Source organism: Meleagris gallopavo, chromosome 4 (assembly GCF_905368555.1).
Source record: "Meleagris gallopavo chromosome 4, MGAL_WU_HG_1.1, whole genome shotgun sequence".
NCBI classification, from domain to species: domain Eukaryota; kingdom Metazoa; phylum Chordata; class Aves; order Galliformes; family Phasianidae; genus Meleagris; species Meleagris gallopavo.
In genome coordinates this window covers 57,936,290-57,956,826 of record NC_139407.1, presented here as the reverse complement: position 1 = coordinate 57,956,826, position 20,537 = coordinate 57,936,290, and the positions used below count along the sequence as shown (strand labels likewise).

The 20,537-nt window shown below is 37.1% G+C and overlaps 1 protein-coding gene across 1 annotated transcript in view; it reads right to left on the bottom strand.

Moving 5' to 3' along the window:
* The window catches only part of CLNK (cytokine dependent hematopoietic cell linker), a 55,796-nt gene extending 50,933 nt beyond the window's left edge, over positions 1-4,863 (bottom strand). The window contains exon 1 of the mRNA XM_010710415.4: positions 4,371-4,863. The gene's annotated coding sequence lies outside the window, so the exon portion shown is untranslated. The remainder of the gene's footprint in view (positions 1-4,370) is intronic.
* Positions 4,864-20,537: the final 15,674 nt, after the last annotated feature.

Below are 20,537 nucleotides of genomic sequence, written 5' to 3'. Positions count from 1 at the left end.
GCCAACCTGTCGTCCACCAGGACGCCCAGGTCCCTCTCTGCAGAACTCCTCTCCAGCAGCTCATCCCCCCAGCCTGTATTGGTGCATGCAATTATTCCTCCCTAGGTGTAAGACCCTCCACTTGCTTTCGTTAAACCTCATCTGGTTTCTTACTGCCCAGCTCTCCAGCCTGTCCAGGTCTCGCTGAATGGCAGCACAGCCTTCAGGTGTCTCAGCCAATCCTTCCAACTTCGTATCATCAGCAAACTTGCTGAGGGTGGCCACTATCCCCTCATCAAGGTCATTGATGAAGATGTTGAACAAGACCGGATATGGTGTCATCTATTTTGAAGAGAAAATGTTTCACTTCTGGCAGGAGTAGCATAGTCAAAGATGTGACTATGAACAGCATCTGAAATTGTATAGTGTGGCCAGTTTTTAAAAATAATGAAATCTCATTGTACCTGAACAGGCTTTGATTCATGTGCACACTGTTCTGTTGCTGCCCTCTGCATGCTCAGGAATTGAATTTATACATAAAGATCTGTATTCTGATGAGAATTTGAAGTGAAGTGTAAGTGCTACAAACTAAGAATACAGTTTGAAGAGGCTCTGTCAAGACTATATCTAGATATCAGGGGTCTCTGAAGCTCCTTGGTACCACATGAAGGAATGAAAATACGTGCATACACACTTTTTAAAGTTTAGTGGTTTTTTTTTTTTTTTCCAGTTTTGTTGGAGGCACCCACAACTCTAAAAGCTATATCAGAATTCTCAACTATTTTATTGCTAGGTTTTCTATACTGATTACTCAATCTGTTTTCTGCTTGTCTCTAACTCATATCTCATAAAATCATAGAATCACAAGGTTGGAAACGACCTTCAAGATCATTTTGTTCCAACTGTCCTCCCATTACCATTGCTACCCCAAGCTACTAAACCATCTCCTAACAGAATCCTTAATAGTCCCATAATTTGGACATTAAAAATATATAGCTTTTCTATTTACTCTATCATAGTCTACTGCTATTAGTTTCTCTCTCAATAACTGTAGGGAGAGTAAAAAAAGTCTTATTTTCTTCTCTCCTCATGTGCAGCCACTTGTCAAATGAAAAGGCCTTGCAATCTTATGCAACAAACTGCTTCTAAACCTTCTACTGTCTTTATTTCATATTATCATTTTAGGTAGGCCTTCAAGCTCATCACAAAAGTTCCAGAGTTTTCTACTGAAAGGACTGTGCACTTTGAGCACAGTTTAAAATATATTGCACCCATTGTAGCTATCGATGAATATCACCTGTAGTGAGCCATAATTTTTGATTTTCTAGAGCTAATTCTACCCTGATGCTTTCCTGTGTTGATGATTTTAGTCAGTGTTTTGTAGAATTCTTAGTAGATTTCTATGGCAGGTTGTTCCTTACTTGAAAATGTGTTTGTGGTGGCCAAAATAGGAAGTGCTAGCTTGTGATTTACAATAGAAGTAGGTGGACATCTGATAGATTAAAAATGATTCCTTAAATACTTCTAAAAATTGAGATTATAATAATCCTGAAAGATGTGGTTTTCTTTTTTTTAAAAAGAAGAAAAAAGCTATTGACTAAGTGTCTACTTCTTAAAAAGCTTACCAGAGTTAACTTCTATCACGGAGTAACAAAAGCCTTAAATATTGGCTATTATGCTTCAGATATCTGAAAAGTGCTAAATATTCAGAAGAAAGCTGTCTAGAGCTATAAGGTAGCATAAGTCAAGTTGTAAATGTGTAGCAACTCCAACAATTACTAGTTACTCAATCTTGCAAATCAGAGGACTGTTATTGCTATTGTTATTGTTATTTAATACTTATTAATGTAAGTATTAAATTTCTAACTTATTTTCTGCATTTTTGTGCAGATTGATGCTTAAAAGTATGAGGCCTAAAATAAAGGGAGGAAAATATGAGTAAACTTGCATGGGTAAAAAGCAAATCAAACAAATCTTGCAATTATTCTAGGGGCTATTTTGAGTGTACTGAGGGACTGAGGTTGTCAATAGTGCGTCTGTAAAATGAAGTAGGGAGGAAATTTCAAAAAGACTGACATTCAGCTGAGGAAGATGAACACTAAAAGCAATGCTAGTAACAACATAGCTGAATAATGTGATGATTGATCACCTAATTCCTTATTTCTTCTAACTAAACCTGGCTAGAAATCACCCACAGCAGGGATGGAAAGCTACCCAAAAATTTCTTCACATGACTATTTTGATGAGCCACTCTTTTGACAACCTACACCTCACCTGCTGGTTTTGGGTTCCAACCTTCACTGTGGTATGGGCAGCTTTGGAAATAAATATCTTGGAATAAGTACTAGACAAATTACAAGACTTTTCTGTTTTAGATAATTCCAAAATTTAATCTTTTCAGTGCAAACAGTGCAACTTATAAATATCTATATCTTATGGATTATAATGACAGTGAAGTCCAATTAATCAACTTTCCCACAAGTTTAGTTTGGATTGGATGTTTCTGGTCAGTTAATGACAAACAAAGAATATAAAGACTCCAAGCCACCAGGAGTTTATTAAAAGCGTAAGCTAATGATAATGAGAAAATGAGAACTAGGTTTCATGTACTCTGTGGGGAAAAAAAAAAGACAGTCAACTTATGAAACATGGTTAAAAGCCCCCTAAGTACTCAAATTTGCTGAGAACAATGAAAATTGATTAGAACTTTCAAATACCATTGCTTGAATGAAATTTCAAGCATTCTCCAGGAGAAAAAAAATTTAAGAAATGTGTACCCTTGCTTTTGTGCACAAAATATGGTAGATTTTCTGGGGCTTTTACTTTCAGAGATTGAGTGCGCAGCCCAAGCAGATTTCTGGCATCTCAAGGAAATTTCATGGATTGTCTATCCAAACAGAGTAGGATGGAACAAACCTCATGATGTAGTGTCATTGGAATGACCCAGTATCTTAATGTGAGCAGAGATCTTGTTTGAGAAGAGTAGTCTGTTCTTGTGGAAAGTTAGTGCTGGTTTGTCTTAGAAACAACTTACTACTTAGCATTTTTAGCATTTGGAAGTTCTTATGCAGGGCATCTGAAGTAAAGCAATCAAAACAAAGCTGCCTCCAAAACAAATGAATTATACGTGGTACTAATGCAAAAAATTGATTACTTCTTTTTCCAATCAAGCATTCGTTACCATGTAAATAACTTGCTCCTGAAAATTGAACATAAGCTTCTAAATCATTTAGGCACCTATTTAAAAAAACAACAACAACAAACAAACAAAAAAAACCACAAACAGATTTGAAGATGTAGCTCACAGCACAGCCTGATTCTTGATCAGGCACCACAGGAGGAAGAACTGAAGAATTTGCCATTCAGTTGTGTAAAAAATTAATGAAATTAACCAACTTTTATATCAGTTCTTATAGCTAAAAATGTCTACCGGAAGCCAGGTCCTCATTCAGTGACTGTGACACTACTGCGGCATTGCATAAAACTTATACTGCTTATTCTCTCTTTCTCAGCCACCTGTATTCTTGTAATAAAATCGTGATTATTTTTAACTGAAATGGGTGAATTTCACTGCGTGCCAATTATAAAGCTACAAGTAAGGTACAGGAAATGTTAGTAGATTAATTTTCATGCTGCCAGTATCCAATGCTATTTCTTTCTGAACTTTGTAGTACCTGGCCTCCTGTAGCAAAAATAGTGGGGTGTAGTGGTGGGACCTGAAAGAGTTGTATTACAAGCATGTGTGAAGGTATTGTCAGATGGCATTGCCAAGAATATCTTCAGTATCTGTCTTTATAACAACAGAAAACAGTTACACGTAGCAGGAATAATTTAATTATCTGATTTAAATGAATACAATCTGATTTCACTAATCTTTTTCTGGCAATAATTAGCACGTTGTTCAATTTATTTTAGTAGCACATTAGTTTGATTCTATCCCTTGCCAGAAATCCAACCAGATGCTTTGTAGTAACGAAATATCTCTAATAGGAGTCACCAATGTTCTCTATAAAAATAATTAGAAAGCTATTCATATCTATTTATTAAGTGGAAAGTAATACTACTTTTCTGTTTTAATATTGTATTTCTAAACAGAATTTAGCAACGCAAAAGTCACATACAGAGGAATTAGTCAAAAAAAGGACCAATTGTTTGGGAGAGGCTTTTTTGATTTAAGAGCGCATTTGGTTTAAGAATGCAAGCATGATCCAAGAGGCAGCCCAGTGAGGTGGGTTGTAGGGCCTACAAATCATGAAACCAAATGTTTTACATCGTAGTAGAAATTACCCTGCTAGAAGAAAAATACACTGATAAATGGGCTAATCCCTTTCTTAAAAGCCAAGAAATATTTTCAAATCAGAAGAGCATAGGAAGAAACAAGGGCAACTCACAGCTGCTTTCCTTTAAGGTGCTTGGGCTCTGAGCTAGCAAAATGCTGAGACGGTTAGCGCTGTAAAGAAATTTTACGCCATTGCTAGGTACTTCACAAAGCTATCTGGAGTCAGTGATGGTCTCAAGTTGATAATGTGCAAGTGGTCTCTGTATTCTGCTGCTGTTTGGAGTTTCCTGTGGATGGTTAGCACACACAGGCACCAATCAGCGCTATGAGCACCATTATTAGTTATCTGCACATCTACCTCAAAGTGAGATAAGACAAAGTGCATTCTCTTACTCATCTACTTTAACCTGTATTCAATAATTCTGTTTAGTTTCGCTGCTGTTTCAAATCTTAGCAAGGAGAAAATAAGTTTCTTTCGATAGACAGCTGCTCAATTTTAATAGGGAAAAAATAATGATTCCTCCCTTTTTGCCTCATTCCTCAAGCTTTTCAGAGAGCTGATAAGTTACTTTTAAAATGTGTAACTCTTTTATTATGTAATTCTTAAGAGAAAAAATATTTTGGGAACAATGTGCTTACTGGTTTCTTGGGATTTCAGTGGATTTTCATACCTTTATATAGGACAACTGTGTAGAATACAAGGAATGTTTTTCCTTATATTTTAAAGCATAAGACTTATGTCTGCTATTTTTAAAAGATATGTCTAGAAGTATATTTAAGAAAGGATATATATATTTCTATTGATATATTGGAAAAAATATATAAAGAGTCCTAATGTTGATTTGAGAGAAAGCTACAGATCATGAAAACATCCATCCACACTATAACATAAGCAGTGATGTCCAGCATGACAGTGTGATAGCATTTGAGGGGATGAAGAAGTTAGCATGCATGGAGCACTCGCAGTAGTATAGCCACAGTAAGTCTTGATAATGTCACTTCCAAAACAAGTATTCCTGCTGTAGTCTGATATCCCTCCCCTGCCCCATCCAAGTACAGCTTTGCTGCAAGTTTGTAGTTATCAGCCAAAACATTTATCTGAAAATCTACTCGTTGTCCAAGAAATCAGTTTAAAATAGAATGGGTTATTCCAACTCTCAATTCATTTAGCATATGGCATGCAGAACAGTAGAGATTTGGCTGTACCTGGAAATCGTGCTATGCTTTATTTGAGACTTTTATGAAAGCATTTGAAGCCATAAAATTTACAGTACTTTATGTATAAATGAAAACTTAAAATTTTGCATGGAGTAGTCATTGTGGCAGATGGACAATTTCATAATTACAGACTCCACAGCTATAGAGTCTTGATTTAGCAGAAACTAGATTCAACAGTTTTCCTGTTCTGTTTAATTTTTCTTGTAGGACAGATATGAACTCTATTTTTCCTGTAAAGCAACCTGAAAATTCAAGTGTTTATTTTTCCCCTCTCCTTACTCTGCTACAGGTGGTCCTACATATTCAGGTTAAAGAAAGTAATTGCAGGAATTCTTATGAAGAGGTGGAATAGTGGTGATGCTACATTCTGTCCTATTTACTACTGTCCATTGTAGGATGGACTCCGTTATGTACTGCAGGAATGGTTCCTCAGATGTTTATCCTTTGTTCTCTTGCTTCTCTATTCAGTTTAGTGTTTTATCTAACTGAGGCAATTCTAACTTAACATTTTTTTTTTTTCCTGTAGTTTGTGCTTCCTCATGTTGTAGAATAGAAAGTTCTCTGTGAGAGTTCTGGTGGGATTACATCTTTCATGCTGTGCTTGTGACTATATAATTAGTTTTTTATTGCCTAGGCTTGCTTTATTTGCAAGCAGAAATTATTTTGGCTAATCTGTATCTACTTGCAAAATAGGTTCCCCTAATGCTTTAGCTGAAGAAAGCTTTTTAAAATAACTTTGAAACAGTTTATTTTGAGACTTATGAGCTCAATCTTATTTTCAGACTACGTTCTGCAAGTTGACAGAGGTACTATTTATAAAAATACTATTTAACTTCAAAGGAACAAGTCTTCCTTAATGGCTCTGTGCATCATACATGTATGTGTGACAAATGTATATCTACTTAAGATTGAACAACAAGGTATGTTTCACTACTGTGGAGTGAGGAGTCTCAATTTTTGTGCAGCTGTCATCCCAGAGCAAAATATATATATATATATATATATTATATATATATTTATATTTTTTTCTTTTTTGACAGAGGTTTAAATCTTTAAGTATCGGGAAATTTCAATAAGAAGCTGAAATACTTCCTCAGAAGTTTCAGGGGAAATTGAGATTTTTCCCTCAGAAAATTTCACAGCATTTTGAAATGGTTAGCTGCTAAATTTTCTGTTCTCATTTGCTTCAAAAAAGCTCCTTTAACATTGCAGTTGCTGTCAGTATGACTTTGCCTTTAGTAAATGGTACATTGCTACTTCAGCGTCCAAGCTGTTCGCTGTTAAGAGAATGTCTCATTTACAGGGATGGGATTCAATGCCCATGTCTTTATGCTTCTAAAATAGCAGCATCCCAGGACAGATGAAAACACAGCATGATATCTTCCTACAAGCTTTCTGTGTGCATGGCTGCTTTGGTGCACAGCCTGTGGACTGCCTGCGGGACTAACTTAATTTTGTACAAACACCTCAGGCATCCTTGGTCCTAGCAGCTCTCCTGTGGTGGGGAGGATGCTCTCCTGTCCCGTGTAAAGCTGGTCTTGTAAGCTTACTGTATTGAAGAGTTGAGACTTAATGAGATCAGTGTTGATGCCCTTTATTGAACAACACAGACATAATACGTGCCTCTCCAAAGCAGCAGGAAGAATGGGTTGTACTCTTTTGGAGGATACTGCATATTCTGTTTATTTCTTTCAGTTCTTGGATAAAGAACTGAAATCCATACATTCAGATGTCTGTTCTACTTCCCTTTCATAACTACACCTTTTGTTTTTCTTCTTAACTATTTTGTTGTTCATGACTGCAAAGGTACATCACATACACTTGGAAATAAAATAGTCATTCATCAACATAGGGTCTCAGTTTCTATTAAAGTAGTGGGTTTTTGTGTGTGTGTGTGTGTGTGTGTGTGTGTGTGCTGATTAGTTATGATGGGAAGGGACAGCTTTTACAACACAACTTTGGTAGTATCTAAAAATGTGGAATGAAAAATGTGTCCTAGAGCAGGCATACTGTAAGATAGATTTTTTTTGTTTGTTTGTTTGTTTTGTTTTGATCAATGGAAACTCAGTCAAACCAAAAACAGCAGCAACAACAAAAACAGCATAAACCAAACAAACACAAGACATCCAATTCTCCCTTTTTGTTGATAGATAATTTTATGAATAATAAATAATGGAATACCATTATACATGGTATATGTATATTGTGCATTGTTGCACTGAAGCAATAGTGAGTGGGGTGTAGTATTACAGAATTACATTTAAACTTTTCAAGGAAATTTTGAAGTCTTTGTGGATAATTTTCCTTGTTCTGTTGCTTGGAAAAACAAAGCATTTCCCTGTTTCCAGTGGATTTTGCTGACACCTGGTTTAATTTCCTACAGATTCCTCAGCTTCAAATACAGGGCCAAGCCTCTGATCTGTAAATGCTAGTGTGTGTTCTCATGTAAATGAGGTTGGCACATCTGGTTGGGAGTGGGAGAATCTGTGTATTGTGGACCACTTTGGTTGAAGAGCACTTCCGTGTTAATGGAATGCCTATATGTAATTAAGGTCACAGGGTTTGTATAATGTATTAACTCTGTCAGTATAAATGAGGTCACATCATTCTTATTCTAAAAGCATTCTTCCAAACTAAATCGAAAGTCACAATGCCAGGGAAGACTTATGGAAGCCTTTGTTTAATTACTGGATATGATATACAACTGTTACTGTAGTTCCTTAGAGTTGTTAGGGAGATTATGTTGATAATCTGAGCTGTGGAAAAGAAAAAAAAAAAAGCGGGATTTGCTTGAGTAGACTGAAAAATCAGTTGAAAAAACAACATGAAAACAAATGCAGGAAAAAATCTTGTACCCATTCAGGTCAGAATGAAGGAAAAGTAACTTCTGCAGAAATGAGAAAGCTGAAATTTTGGTCTACAAAGATGTGTTTAGCTCTGTTTCAGCTGATGGGTCTGTTCTCTTTTTTCCATTTGCGCAGTGTAAGTTTTAGATGTGAAGCTTAGCAGGCTGAAGTAGGAGATTGCTTACTCTGCTCTCAGTCAAGAGAGACCAAGTTCTTAAAAGATGCTTCTCAGAATTATTTGTGTTCTCTGTGAAGTTCTGTTTCTGTTCTCTGCACTGGGGGCCTGGACAGGATGTGAATGTCTAATATGGGTCAGTGTGAATCTTTTGATACTCATCTGCCTAGATTTTGTAAGGTTTCACTTTTAAAAAATACATTTTAACAAGAAATATTGACATAATAACTTTTGCCATTGAGGGAGCAGGTCATCATATGGAAAAACTGTTCAATGGTAAGTACCAACTATACCTAGATATATCTTAGTGAAATATTTAGAAATTGCTGATTAACCTTATCATATCTTTTGGAGCAGACAGTAACCTGCAGGATGCTCTCTGATACAGAGCTGCCTGGTGCTAATAGGGGATTGCCAAATGGATCAGTGAGGCATTGCTGAGTTTTGTGCCTTTAGAACATTGAGAAAACCTTCTTTATTGTTGTCTCTTCTAGTTCAGATGATTTGACAAGATAACTTATTCATCTCATGTCTAATTGCAGCATGAAGGAGCAGTTGATCAATTGGGCAGTTTCTTTTCTGTATCTTCTCACTCATCTGTGTTTCAGTGTCACTATCACATTTCCCAGGCATTAGAATGAAATGTCATATTTTGTTTCTTCTTTTTTTCCTAAACAAAATCAAACTGGGCTTTGTTACAAAGATGAGAAGCATGACTTATTTCTTTTTACTATTTTTCTTATGCCAGCTTTGAAACAGATTACCATGGAGAGTTATCAATCAGATAAAATAATAATAAAACCATGGCTGCCTTCTTTGTGTCCACCAGCACCTTTTGTACCTCAGCACAAAGTATTATAGACAAAAGTAATGTTTTCTTACTATAGCATTGATGTAACATTGCCTGGCATAGAGATGCAGGTTTTATTAGGTGTTATACATATGTAGTTCAAAGTATCACAGTGACAGTAAGTGGTTAGTGACTTTTTGCCATCCTGGAAACCATAAGCTTCTGGTTTGGCATGCAGCTAAAAAAAAAAAAAAAAAAAAAAAAAAAAAAAAAAGGTAGATTGCCTTTGCTACTAAGTTCAAAAGTTAGTAGGAACATAAGCCAGGAGCCTCTCTGATTAACAAGATAAGATGCTGTTGACCATGTCAACTCATCTTTTCTTTTATGAAAACTAACACCAGATAAGCTAAGCTGGCCTGCCTGCGAGTGTGAGGATGAAGTCCTTCTGGATGGGTTTCTGTCCACATTCCAAACTCAGCTGTTTTCCACAAAAGGAAGCACTTGATGTTCTGTAGGAAAGTACAAGTCAATGGCTGAAACAGTCAGCCCCACCAGGATGTACATAAAATTGAATGCCACATAGGGCAGCTTTTTTGCAGGGCTGTGAAGTTTCCTAAGCCAATAGAGATCAAGGTGCTGAAGCAGTAATAGTAGGCATGGAAGAAAGTCCAGTTCTCAAAATAAGAAAAGGCTGTAGCTACAATGCATGGCATCCCCATGCAGGGTGGAAAGCTGATCAAGACCAGATTCTTCACAGAGGCGTTGACGGTCTGCATACCCAGACTCTTCTTAATTTTCTTGAGCAGGAGCCACAGCGGTGTTCACAAGCTTGCCCAGGCCATGGAACGTGACCAGTGACAGTGGATGCCCAGAATTTCATAAAATATTCACCACTGCTTGAGGTGTATCACCCTGGTGCCTTTCTTTTAGGTAGAAGGGAGTTTCTCCACCACTCTACCTCCTGCTCACTCTCCCTGATGCTCCTTAATCTCTCCACTTCCTCCTTGAGTACTGCTACCAGGCTGAGCAGATCATCCACCTGCTCACATCTCACACAGGTGGTATCTCTGCTGCTGTTCAGTGCAGCAGCAGGTTCAGACCCTGCAGCCAGATACCTAAACAGCCCCATTTCTGGGCAGACACTTGACAACCACCACATTCTTTTCAGCTAGGACTTCCTGTCCAGTGGAGACCTCGGCTAGATTTACTGCCTGGAAGGAAGCCAATAGGTGAGCCAGTATCGTGGGGGGAGGGCGGGGGGGGATGGATACTCTACCCTCCCTGTGTGAACTGGAATTCTTGGCTGACGTGATAAACTGCTTCAGAGCTGAAACCTCTCTATTCCCCCTGTCCCTTCATCCCTTACACTGTGTTCCCCAGCCTGACTGTGGAGATCCCCTTGGATGCTGAGGGAGCTGCTGGTGATGCTTCTACCCCTGCAGCAACAGATGGACTTGCTGTGCCAACACAAGGTGGACATAGAGCCTCAGATTCTTGTTCAGTGTTCATGGTCAACTCCACTGTTGCCCCATTCTACACACTTGTATGCCTTTGTGGGTGAGGTTTGCTTTCTTGCTCCAGAGTCGCTCTCAGAGGAGGTGCTGGTTTCTTTGCTTTCTGCAGAAGGGACAAGTGGGGAGGAAAGTAGAGTTACACTCTACTGAGGATATAAGGGATCTGGCATTGCTACAGCTGATTGTATTCAACTTGCCAACTGAAGCAAAGCCCTGTTACTTCCAGACAGATATTTAGTTTAAGTGTATTGGGTTGTTTTGTCTTATTCCCAGAGCATAAACCCTTCTTAAAACAGATCTGGTGACTTTGAAGATATTGGGGCTCAGAGAAGGTACAAGGACATTACCTGCAGGGTGCATTGATACAGCAATCCTAAATCGGGAGTCCCTTTGAAAGTGAGGATGTGCTCTCCTTGCCTAACTTGCAAGGGCAGGCTGCAAGTGCACAGCCAGACAGGTACACAGCTTGCATGCTGCCACATGAGCTCTACTTGGTGCTTACTGTATACAGATGTTTGGACATGTACTGTTATGGACCTATTTGAAGAGATACAGCTGGGGTCACGAATTTTATAGCATTTTTATAGTTACAGAGAGTAGCTTGAAGAAAGGACTAGAACTGAGTTTACCCTTTGCATCTGTACTTTTTATTTTGTTGCATGTTAGTGAAACCAGCCTGGGTGGTTTGCTCACCGCTGAGCTGAGGGTTGCTGCAGTCACTGTGCAGCACTGAGCAGGGTGATGCTGCTCTGGTAAGACAACGGGGAAAGTCTTGGAGATGATGGTTTATGTTCAGAATTACTTCTGCTGCTATTTAAAATACAATGGAAAATATTTGAGGGCTAATTTAAAAAAAAGAAAAGGAAAAAGCAAACCACAGCACCTCACCCTCCATACATACACTTAATTTTTATGTAGCCTGAGGCATATCTGTTGTGTACTTGACTCTGGTAAGGCTGTTGGTCATTGCTTTTTCTTGTTAAAACACCAGCACCTCTACAGTCTGGACAAGGACAGGCCTTGGCTTGGTACTTGTGCATGGGATCATGTCTTTTGTTGTGAGAGACCCTCCTAAGTGTCCTCCACTGTACCTGGCTCCGAAGGAGTTTGCTTTGCTGCAGTTTCAGGCTGTGCCTCCCCAGGCTCAGTGCTGTAAGCCCTTCCAGGTTCCTGTGGCTCCTCACCTGTCCCTTTCATAGTGAGTTCACCAATGTTCTTGGTTCTCTTGTGCGTGCTGATACATTTTTTGCAATCTTCTGGTTGTCATGGACAATATTCCTCCAGCCAGTCCTGTTGCAGAATATGAAGTCTGTGTACAAGCTGGATTCTATCTCCATTGCATCTCTATATGCCTTCAAAATCCTGTAGAGAAAGCACAGATTTAAGGTCAAGGGTGCCTGGCCAGCCTCGGGCCATGGCTCCATCTGGGTTAAGTTACTGCATGGAGTTAAATTCAAGCAATTATCCCTCTACAATGAACAGAGGCCTGAAAGTTCTGCAAGAGGGTTAAACTCAATATGGAGCCACATACCCATAGAACAAATACATGTCCTTTGGACTATGTCTGATTCATAGGACTTAGATGGGCTCTGCAGGCACATCTGCCCTGGATTCCAGTTTTAAGGAAGCCTTTTGTATCTGCTCCTTGTCTAGGTTAAACTGAAGGATTTTTACTCTAACCTCAACCTTTCCTTAGAATTGTGCTCTGCTTCTAACCTGGCTTTGTACAAATTGCAGAAGACTTTTTTTGTCAGAGGAAGTTTTGTTCATCTCTCTGTGGCACAACTTGGTAAAGGGCACCTTCAAGTCTTGCTTGGACATCCTCAGCTGCTAGGGTGGCTGGCATTGGCAGTGGATGTGAAGGAGGAGATGGGAAAGTCAAACACAGTAGTTGCCTCTCTGCGTTGCTCGGAAGTGCTCAGGTGATGGAATAACAAATCAGTGGCTGAAAGAGTGAATTCTGAACATTGCTTTTGTGATGCTGTCTGTACTTTGAATTCAGAAGTTTTTTTGTTAACGAAATTAACATATCCCATGGTTGAGTTTGACTGAAGACAAGGGACTTCGAAATTTTACTAATAATACATTTAACTAATTCAAATTGGAGGTGACCAATTTTAGAAAAGATAGTAAAACCTCACACTATGTCTTAGAAAATTTAGAACAAAAGTCAACAAAACTCAAATAAAAACCAACCACTTTAAGATTTCTGCAAATGCTTATGCTTTTCTTAGTAGTTTTTCTTTCAGTTCTTTTTGTGGTTGGTCATATTTCCTGGTACAGGTTACTAGAACAAAGGTTTTGGTTAAAAGAATGCTTGTGGCATACACAGCCAATGGTTAAAAAACACATAGTCTTTTTGTTCTCTTCTTCACCTGGGATGGGACAGAGGGATGGGGGGGGCTTGTAAGCACAGGCCAACTCCTCTTGGTTTTATGGGTTTATGTGATGCCTATGATATGGGATATCCCTTTACATGGTTTAGGCCAGCTGTCCTGGTTCTGTTCCTCACAGCTTCTTGTGTCCTCTCAGCCCCCCTCACTGGTGGGGGCAGTATGGGAACTGAAACATTCTTGGCTCCATATAGTGATGCTCAGCAAGAAGTAAAGCATGACTGTGTTATCAGCATTGTTTTGCTCACAACGACGTGAAAGAGAATTTGAGAGATTGTACAAAGATTCATCGTTAGCAGAGCTTTGGGAATGTTGTGCGCTCAGAACTGAGAATTTAAGAAATGCTGGAAGTTCTGTGTGGGCAAAATTATTCCAATTCTCTTTTCTCTCTTTTTAACTTAACTACTTATTTACATGAAAGAGTATCAGCTAAGTACATCCAATGAATGAGAATTTTTCAGAAACAATTTATTTGAAGGGAGTGATTCTCCTTTTTGCTCTTGTGAGACATCACCCACTCTTGTGATACATTACCCGTTCAGCTCTGGGGCCCTCAGCAAAAGAAAGACATCAACCTGTTAGGCTCTGGAACAGAGCTGCAAAGATAATTGGAGGGCTGGAGCATATCTATAAAGAAAGACTCAGAAAATTGGAGTTACTTAGCCTAGAGAAGAGAAAGGTCTGGGGTCTCTTATAGCAGACAGGATGAAGGGTTAAGCTAAATAAAGTTTTAAGCTAAAAGATAATAGATCAATGTTAGGTATTTGGAAGAAATCCTTACCGTGAGGATTATGAGACACAGTGTGTAGAGAAGCTGAGGATGTCCAATCCCTGGAGGAAGGTGTTCAAGGCCAGGTTGGATGGGGTCTTGGGAAGACTGATCTGGTGGATGGCAACGAGCCCATGGCATATGAGTTGAAACTGGATGGTTTTAAAATCCCTTCCAACCTAAGCTATTCTATAATTCTTCTTTCTTAAGTCTGAATCTCATCTTTTTACTGCACAGCACTGGAAACTGTTTTGAAAATAGTGTTTTTAATGTCAAGACTTGTGAGAGTCTTTCCTATGACATCATCACTGTATTTGAGTGCATCATAAACATTGACTAATAAATGCTCAAAGCATGGTATTATCAGAATTTGACTGATGAGAAACTGAGAGATTCAGGTAAAAGGCTTCCATTAACTTTGGGGATTGACTCTAAAGTGACAAAAATAAAAATTTTTTGGGGTGCTTATATTTCTATAGCATTCTTTTTATCCAAAGTACAGATCTCTTTGATTTCAGTTAATAAAAATAGTCTCTAAAACATAAATAAATAAAGCAACTCCACCTGCTAACACAAGTTCCATAGCATGAGGTAGAGGATTCCACAACCTCTCTGAGCAGCCTCTTGCAGTGCTCTGTCACCCTCAAAATAAAGAGGCTTTTTCCCACGTTCATGTGGAACTTCCTGTTTTCCAGCTTCTGTCCACTGCCCTTTGTCCTGTTGCTGGGCACGACTGAGAATAACCTGGCTCCATCCTCTTGAATCCTGCACTTTAGATGTTTATAAGCATTGATTCAGTCCTGTCTGTGTTCTCTTCTCTAGGCTAAACAGTCTCAAGTCTCTCAGCCTTTCTTCATTAGGGAAATGCTCCCTTATTATCTTTGTCCCTCATTATCTTTGTAGCCCTAATTGATCAGAGAATGACTGTACAATCCTGACTCTAGCCATGCAGCTCTCACTGTCACAAAAGGGAACCTCTGACCTTTAGTAACAAATACCTAAGTTCTCAGATTGCTCTGGAACTGGGATGTAGAGCACAGGAAGACTTTGCACAGCTAGATTAGCTATGTAGCAAGATTTCCATAGGAGTTGTTCAGAAAGCTTGCATAGAATTATAGGTTGGAATGACCACTGAGATCTAGACCAACCATTGACCCATCAACTTCATACAGCTAAACCATGTCAATACCCTATCCCTGGAGGTGTTCAAGGTCAGGCTGGATGTGGCTCTGGACAGCCTGGTCTAGTGGTTAGCAACTCTGCATGTAGCAGGGGGTTTGAAACTAGAAGATAATTGTGGTCCTTTTCAAACCAGGCCATTCTATGACTCTATGAATGTGACATCTACTCTTCTCCAAGGACAGTGACTCCACCACTTCTCTGGGCAGCCAGTTCTCAGTTTATTTAGGCTGGAATACTAGATTTGTACATAAAATAGTGAAAAGCATTTTCATGTTTAAAATATTAAAGTATTTTTATATGGATAAAATATTATGATCATCCTTAGTATCCATCTCAGAAATAACAGACTCATTTGGACTGAGGCATGAAACAAGCAAAATGTTTTTCATGATTTAGATTCTGAGTTTCTAAATGCTGATGCACTTATGATCGTAAAGATGATAAGAAGTAGTGTAGTAATAGCACATACAGAACCTCAATCACCATTAGTAGGAAAAGGATTATGTTCGTGAAATTGCACTATTTAAGCACTTCAATCACGTTTGCATGCTTAGATTTATATGTAGATATTACAGATAAATATTTCACTTTTTTTTTTTTTTTACAATAATACAGGCCAGATTATGTTAGTATTTTGATTTTAATTTTAACTAGTTTTGATTAATTTAAAGGAATTAATGAGGGCAAAAACTAACAGTGTATGTGAACTTCTTGTTTTATCTTGTTTACTTTAATGAACATCAGGAAAAGACAGACTTCTGTACTCAGAAAGCATTTTAACTTGGGTAACACTGAAATGCTATCGCAGTTTGAATTTTTTGTTGTGACAAGTACATGGAGAGAGAAATATTACTCTTTTTACATTAGGAATTTTGGAAACTGAATGTTTCTGCCATTTGTGCTGGATTATCTTTCCTACTCTAAATTCAGTGATTATTTTTTTCTGTTCATTAGAGTTGGAATAAGGCATTCTAGATGAGAGGCTTGGAAGCTTATCTTTCACAATATTATCCCCTTCCCCACAGCTGAACTCTGGTGCTCCGGAGGGATTTCATACCCTTGCTTTAGCAGCACCAAATTTCAAGTTGAGGAAATTTTCAATTGTTTACATGCATTTTTACCAAAAAAAAAAAAAAAAAAAAAAAAAAGCACAAAATTTGTAATCATACAGTCATAGAAGAGTTGGACGTTGAAGTTAGAAGAAGCCCACACAGATCACTGAGTCCAACTCATGGCTCCACAAAGGACCACCCGAAAATTAAACTATATTTCTGAGAGCACTGTCCAAACACTTTTTGAACTGTGGCAGCTTGGGGCTGTTACCATTGCCTTGCGTAGCTTGTTTCATGCCCAGCATCTACTAGCAAAGAATCTTCTCTGCTGACATAACTTCGTGTCATTCTCTCAGTTCCTAAGATAATCCTCCCTTTAATGCAGAGGAGCATTTAGGGGATGTGCCTTCTCCCTGGGACTCGGGAATAAAAGATGAGTGATATTTAATCAAATTCCAGAAGTTTGAATCCAGAAAAATTCCCGAGCCCTATTTCCATTCATAGCACGTTCACAAGCCAAGGAATTTCTTTTTAAAAGAGAAATTAATTCTGTTTTTTTTTTTTTTTTTTTTTTTTTTTTTTGTGTGTGTGTGTGTGTGTGTGTGTGAAATATCTAATCTCATTTTCTGGGCCTAAGGTATTAGTAAAGCTAAATTGTTGGAGCATTTAATTGCTGTCATTTCTCTGAAATGTCATCTTTTGTGAAATTTCAACTACTTTGAAGTTGAGTTGTCTAATTTCCATTTCTAGTCATTGCACCTTGTTATGTCATTGTCAGCAAGGTTCAAAGGCCTCCCACTATCAAGAAGCTATTTCATGGAGTTATGATCAAGCATTTATGAAATAAGTAGAGATTTTTAGATCTTGTGTCACACGGCTTATTTTTCCTATTCCACATTCATTGTTTTGGCCCTCCTTTGAATTGCCTTGCATTTTCATTTTATGTCCTTCATCTGTGGGCTGCAATGAAGGTAAAGGACTGCTAGTGATGGTCGTAGTAGCACTATATGTTTGTCCATAATTATTTGTTGGTAGAGTCTCTAATTAGTTTGTCACTGTAGGCAGTGACAACTTATGTACTGACAATGTTACAATTATTTTCCGGTTATTTTTTCTTTAATTTTCTGTCACTCTTTTAAAAGATAGAAGAAATACCACTCTTGGGGTCTAGGAGTATGCAGCATATTCATTATTTTATAGTCAAATCTTCCAGTTTGCTTTATACAGTTTTTATTGCTTTGCATTTGTTTTTGCATTTATTTTTGCATTGTATATTTAACAAATTGAAATGAATTTTTGAATTATTTTAATCTTCAATATATAATTCCCATTACGTACTAGAGGAAAGGTCATTTTTCTAACGGTACTAGAAAAAAAATGTCTACTGTAATACTAAATGGGATCTAAAGCATTTAGCAAATGGAAGAATCCTCGTTTCACGATAAAACAGCATGAGTATGTCATTTGTTACTCGTTATTTTTTTTCTTCAGGTTTTTTTTTTTTTAAATTAAATAAGTTTAGTCCACAAAGACACTGAATAACTCTTTATCACAACAGTGATAAGTTACTGAGTGTAATTCAGCAGTATCCCCTTGCAAAAGCCCAGTGCCAACCCTATACAAATAATAATAAATTCCTGAAGCTTATAAGGTTGCTGTGGAGGCAAATTTATTGAAAATATTTTATCAGCTTTTGAAATCTGATAGTTTGTGTTGAATGTTTATGTGATTTAATTGCACAGCATGTGTACATGCATGAGAAATGTATATCTATTAGTGGCAGTGTACTTTGCTGCTGAATTGATAGGGGAAAAATACAGACAGCTACTTCAAATAGCCTGAGTAATTTTTTCTAATTTCCATGAAGGAAATGGTGATAATAAGAGATGTTTTAAGAGAAGTGACTCTGAACATTTGTTTGAAATAGTATTCCGCAGAATGAGACCTTTTGACTTAAAACAATGAAAAATGTTACTGAAGAAGGCTGTTCACAAGCTAACTTCCAGTAAGTACTTCATTCCACTATTGCTGTGTATATGTTAGAGACCGATCTGGGTAATTCTAATATCTTTAGTATGTATCTTCTTGGACAGTGATCACTGCTGCTTGACAGTCACGTAATTGCTTTCATAAGCAGCTGGTTACATCTGTCTCAGATACTGAAAGATGTTTTTTGAGGACATTCCCAAAAAGAGCTCAGCTCAAAGCACTGTCAAGGAAGCATCTTAGCTGTGTGACGCAATAAAGGATCACATTGTTAAAAAAACACATCATCATCCTATGGACAGATAGACAAAGTATGCCTCTCTCTCTCATTTTCTCAGAAGTTATAGATGATGATTATTTATGCTGTGATTTTTTTTTTTTATATTATGAAATAAAACTTAGCCACTTATTTTTTATTTTTACATGTAAATGCTAATGTCTTTGAAATTCCATTTCTATAGCTTACTAAATAATCACAACAGATATAAGGAAAATAAGAAATAATGTATTTTCTGTATCCTACAGAACTACTTTTATTGAGATTCGGAGAAGATTTTGCTCTTGAACAAACATTATACATAGTTCCCTACAAGTTTTTTCTTATTCTGGCTTACAGGGAATATGCCAAGTTATATTTTGCTTGTATATTACATATCAACAGACTTGAATGCAGTTAGGGCTGATAAAAATATTTCTCTCACATTTTGCTGGTTTCTTTTATGTATTTTATTCCAAATTTTGCTTTGATGATTGAAAAACCAGCATTGTATTTGCTGCTGCCAACTCTCATGGGTGAGTCTTGGTATATATTTTATTTTTCTCTGAAATGCCACAGCCGCAAAGTTATGTGGCTATGCCAGATTCAGCTTTTCTTTGAAAGGGAATTATGCTTCCAACTCTCAGAGGAAATCTTGAAAACATAAAGCTTATATTCTTAAAAAATAAAAAAATAAAAAAATAAAAATTAAAAAAAAATATATATTTATATATATATAAAATCCCAAACCATACCAACTAAAAACAAAAATCAACTAAACAAAAATCCCACCATAACCAACAACAATACAAACCCCAAAATAAAAATAATATATATTAAAAATTATAAAATAATAATAAAATATAAAATAATAATAAAAAAAAAACAGAGGAAATAAATAATGACTTTAATTTTGAATATATATTTTTCCTTCCTATTGTATTTAAATATAATTTTAGTGATAGACTTATTAGCACACCTGCTAGTTAGTTGAAATTAAAAATGTAAAAAAATTCTTACTTGTAGAGGAATATAGAAAATAAATTAACAGCAGAAATAATATCTTCTGGCTTTTGTAAGCAGGGATAGAACTTTGAAGCAAAATAAAGAAGATGAGACTCACTTAGATGAATTCCAGCTCATCTAGGTAGAACTGGACATTAATAAATTGGCACTGAAGAGACCGGGAGTTTAAAATTATTCACTTTTACCTCTATTGAAATTAGACGGCATTGATGTTTGTTGATTTTTTTTTTTCTTTTTCTTTTTTTTTTTTTTTCCTTTGAATCAGGTTGGGGAAAGCTGTAGTCTGGTTGTATTCTCATTGAGAAAAGGCATATAGAGGAAATCTAGCTATGGGCTTCGGGGTAAAAGGATGTACTTTCTTGCTCTTTTATTTTCTCTTTTTTTTTTTTTTCCCACCCTGTTGACATTCCTCTTACTTGATAACACGATTGATAGAATATTCCTAAAACATTTTCAAGTGAAGTTCAGAAAGATTTCAAAATGCAGATAAATTAATCCAGTGTTCCAGGAGTCAATTTAATTTTGTCAGTTTGCTGAAACTGGATAATTCATGTTTATAGACATGGTACATAGTTAAAAGCAATGTTGGATTTTTTTCATTGGATTTTTAAAACAAATGTGCCTGAGGATTTCTCATAAAATAATGAAATTCTGTTGAGCCACTCACAAGAAGTCTTGCATTCCTGTATCTGAGGTTTTCTGTATTTGACTCTCTCTGGAATCATATTTTGTTCGGAAGCTGAATTTAGCCTGAAGACTAGTAGGAGAATAAAAGCATAGATAGCAAATTCATGAAGATGTAAATTGAAATGGCTGTTGTTTTAATTACTTTGATATGTCCCCGAAAGCTGTCATATTACTGAGATTTATATGAAGTGAACAGGAGGGATAGAAATAACCTGTATTCTGTTGTCAAGAGCAAGAGAAAGAAACAAATATATTTATTTTTAATACTTCTTAGTTGTACATCAGTGGGCAAGGTTTGTGCATTCTGTCTATAAATTCAACACCACAGGGAAAAATTAAGTTCTTTTGAACCATGTTCTGTAACAGATTCAGCATCCTTCATGTT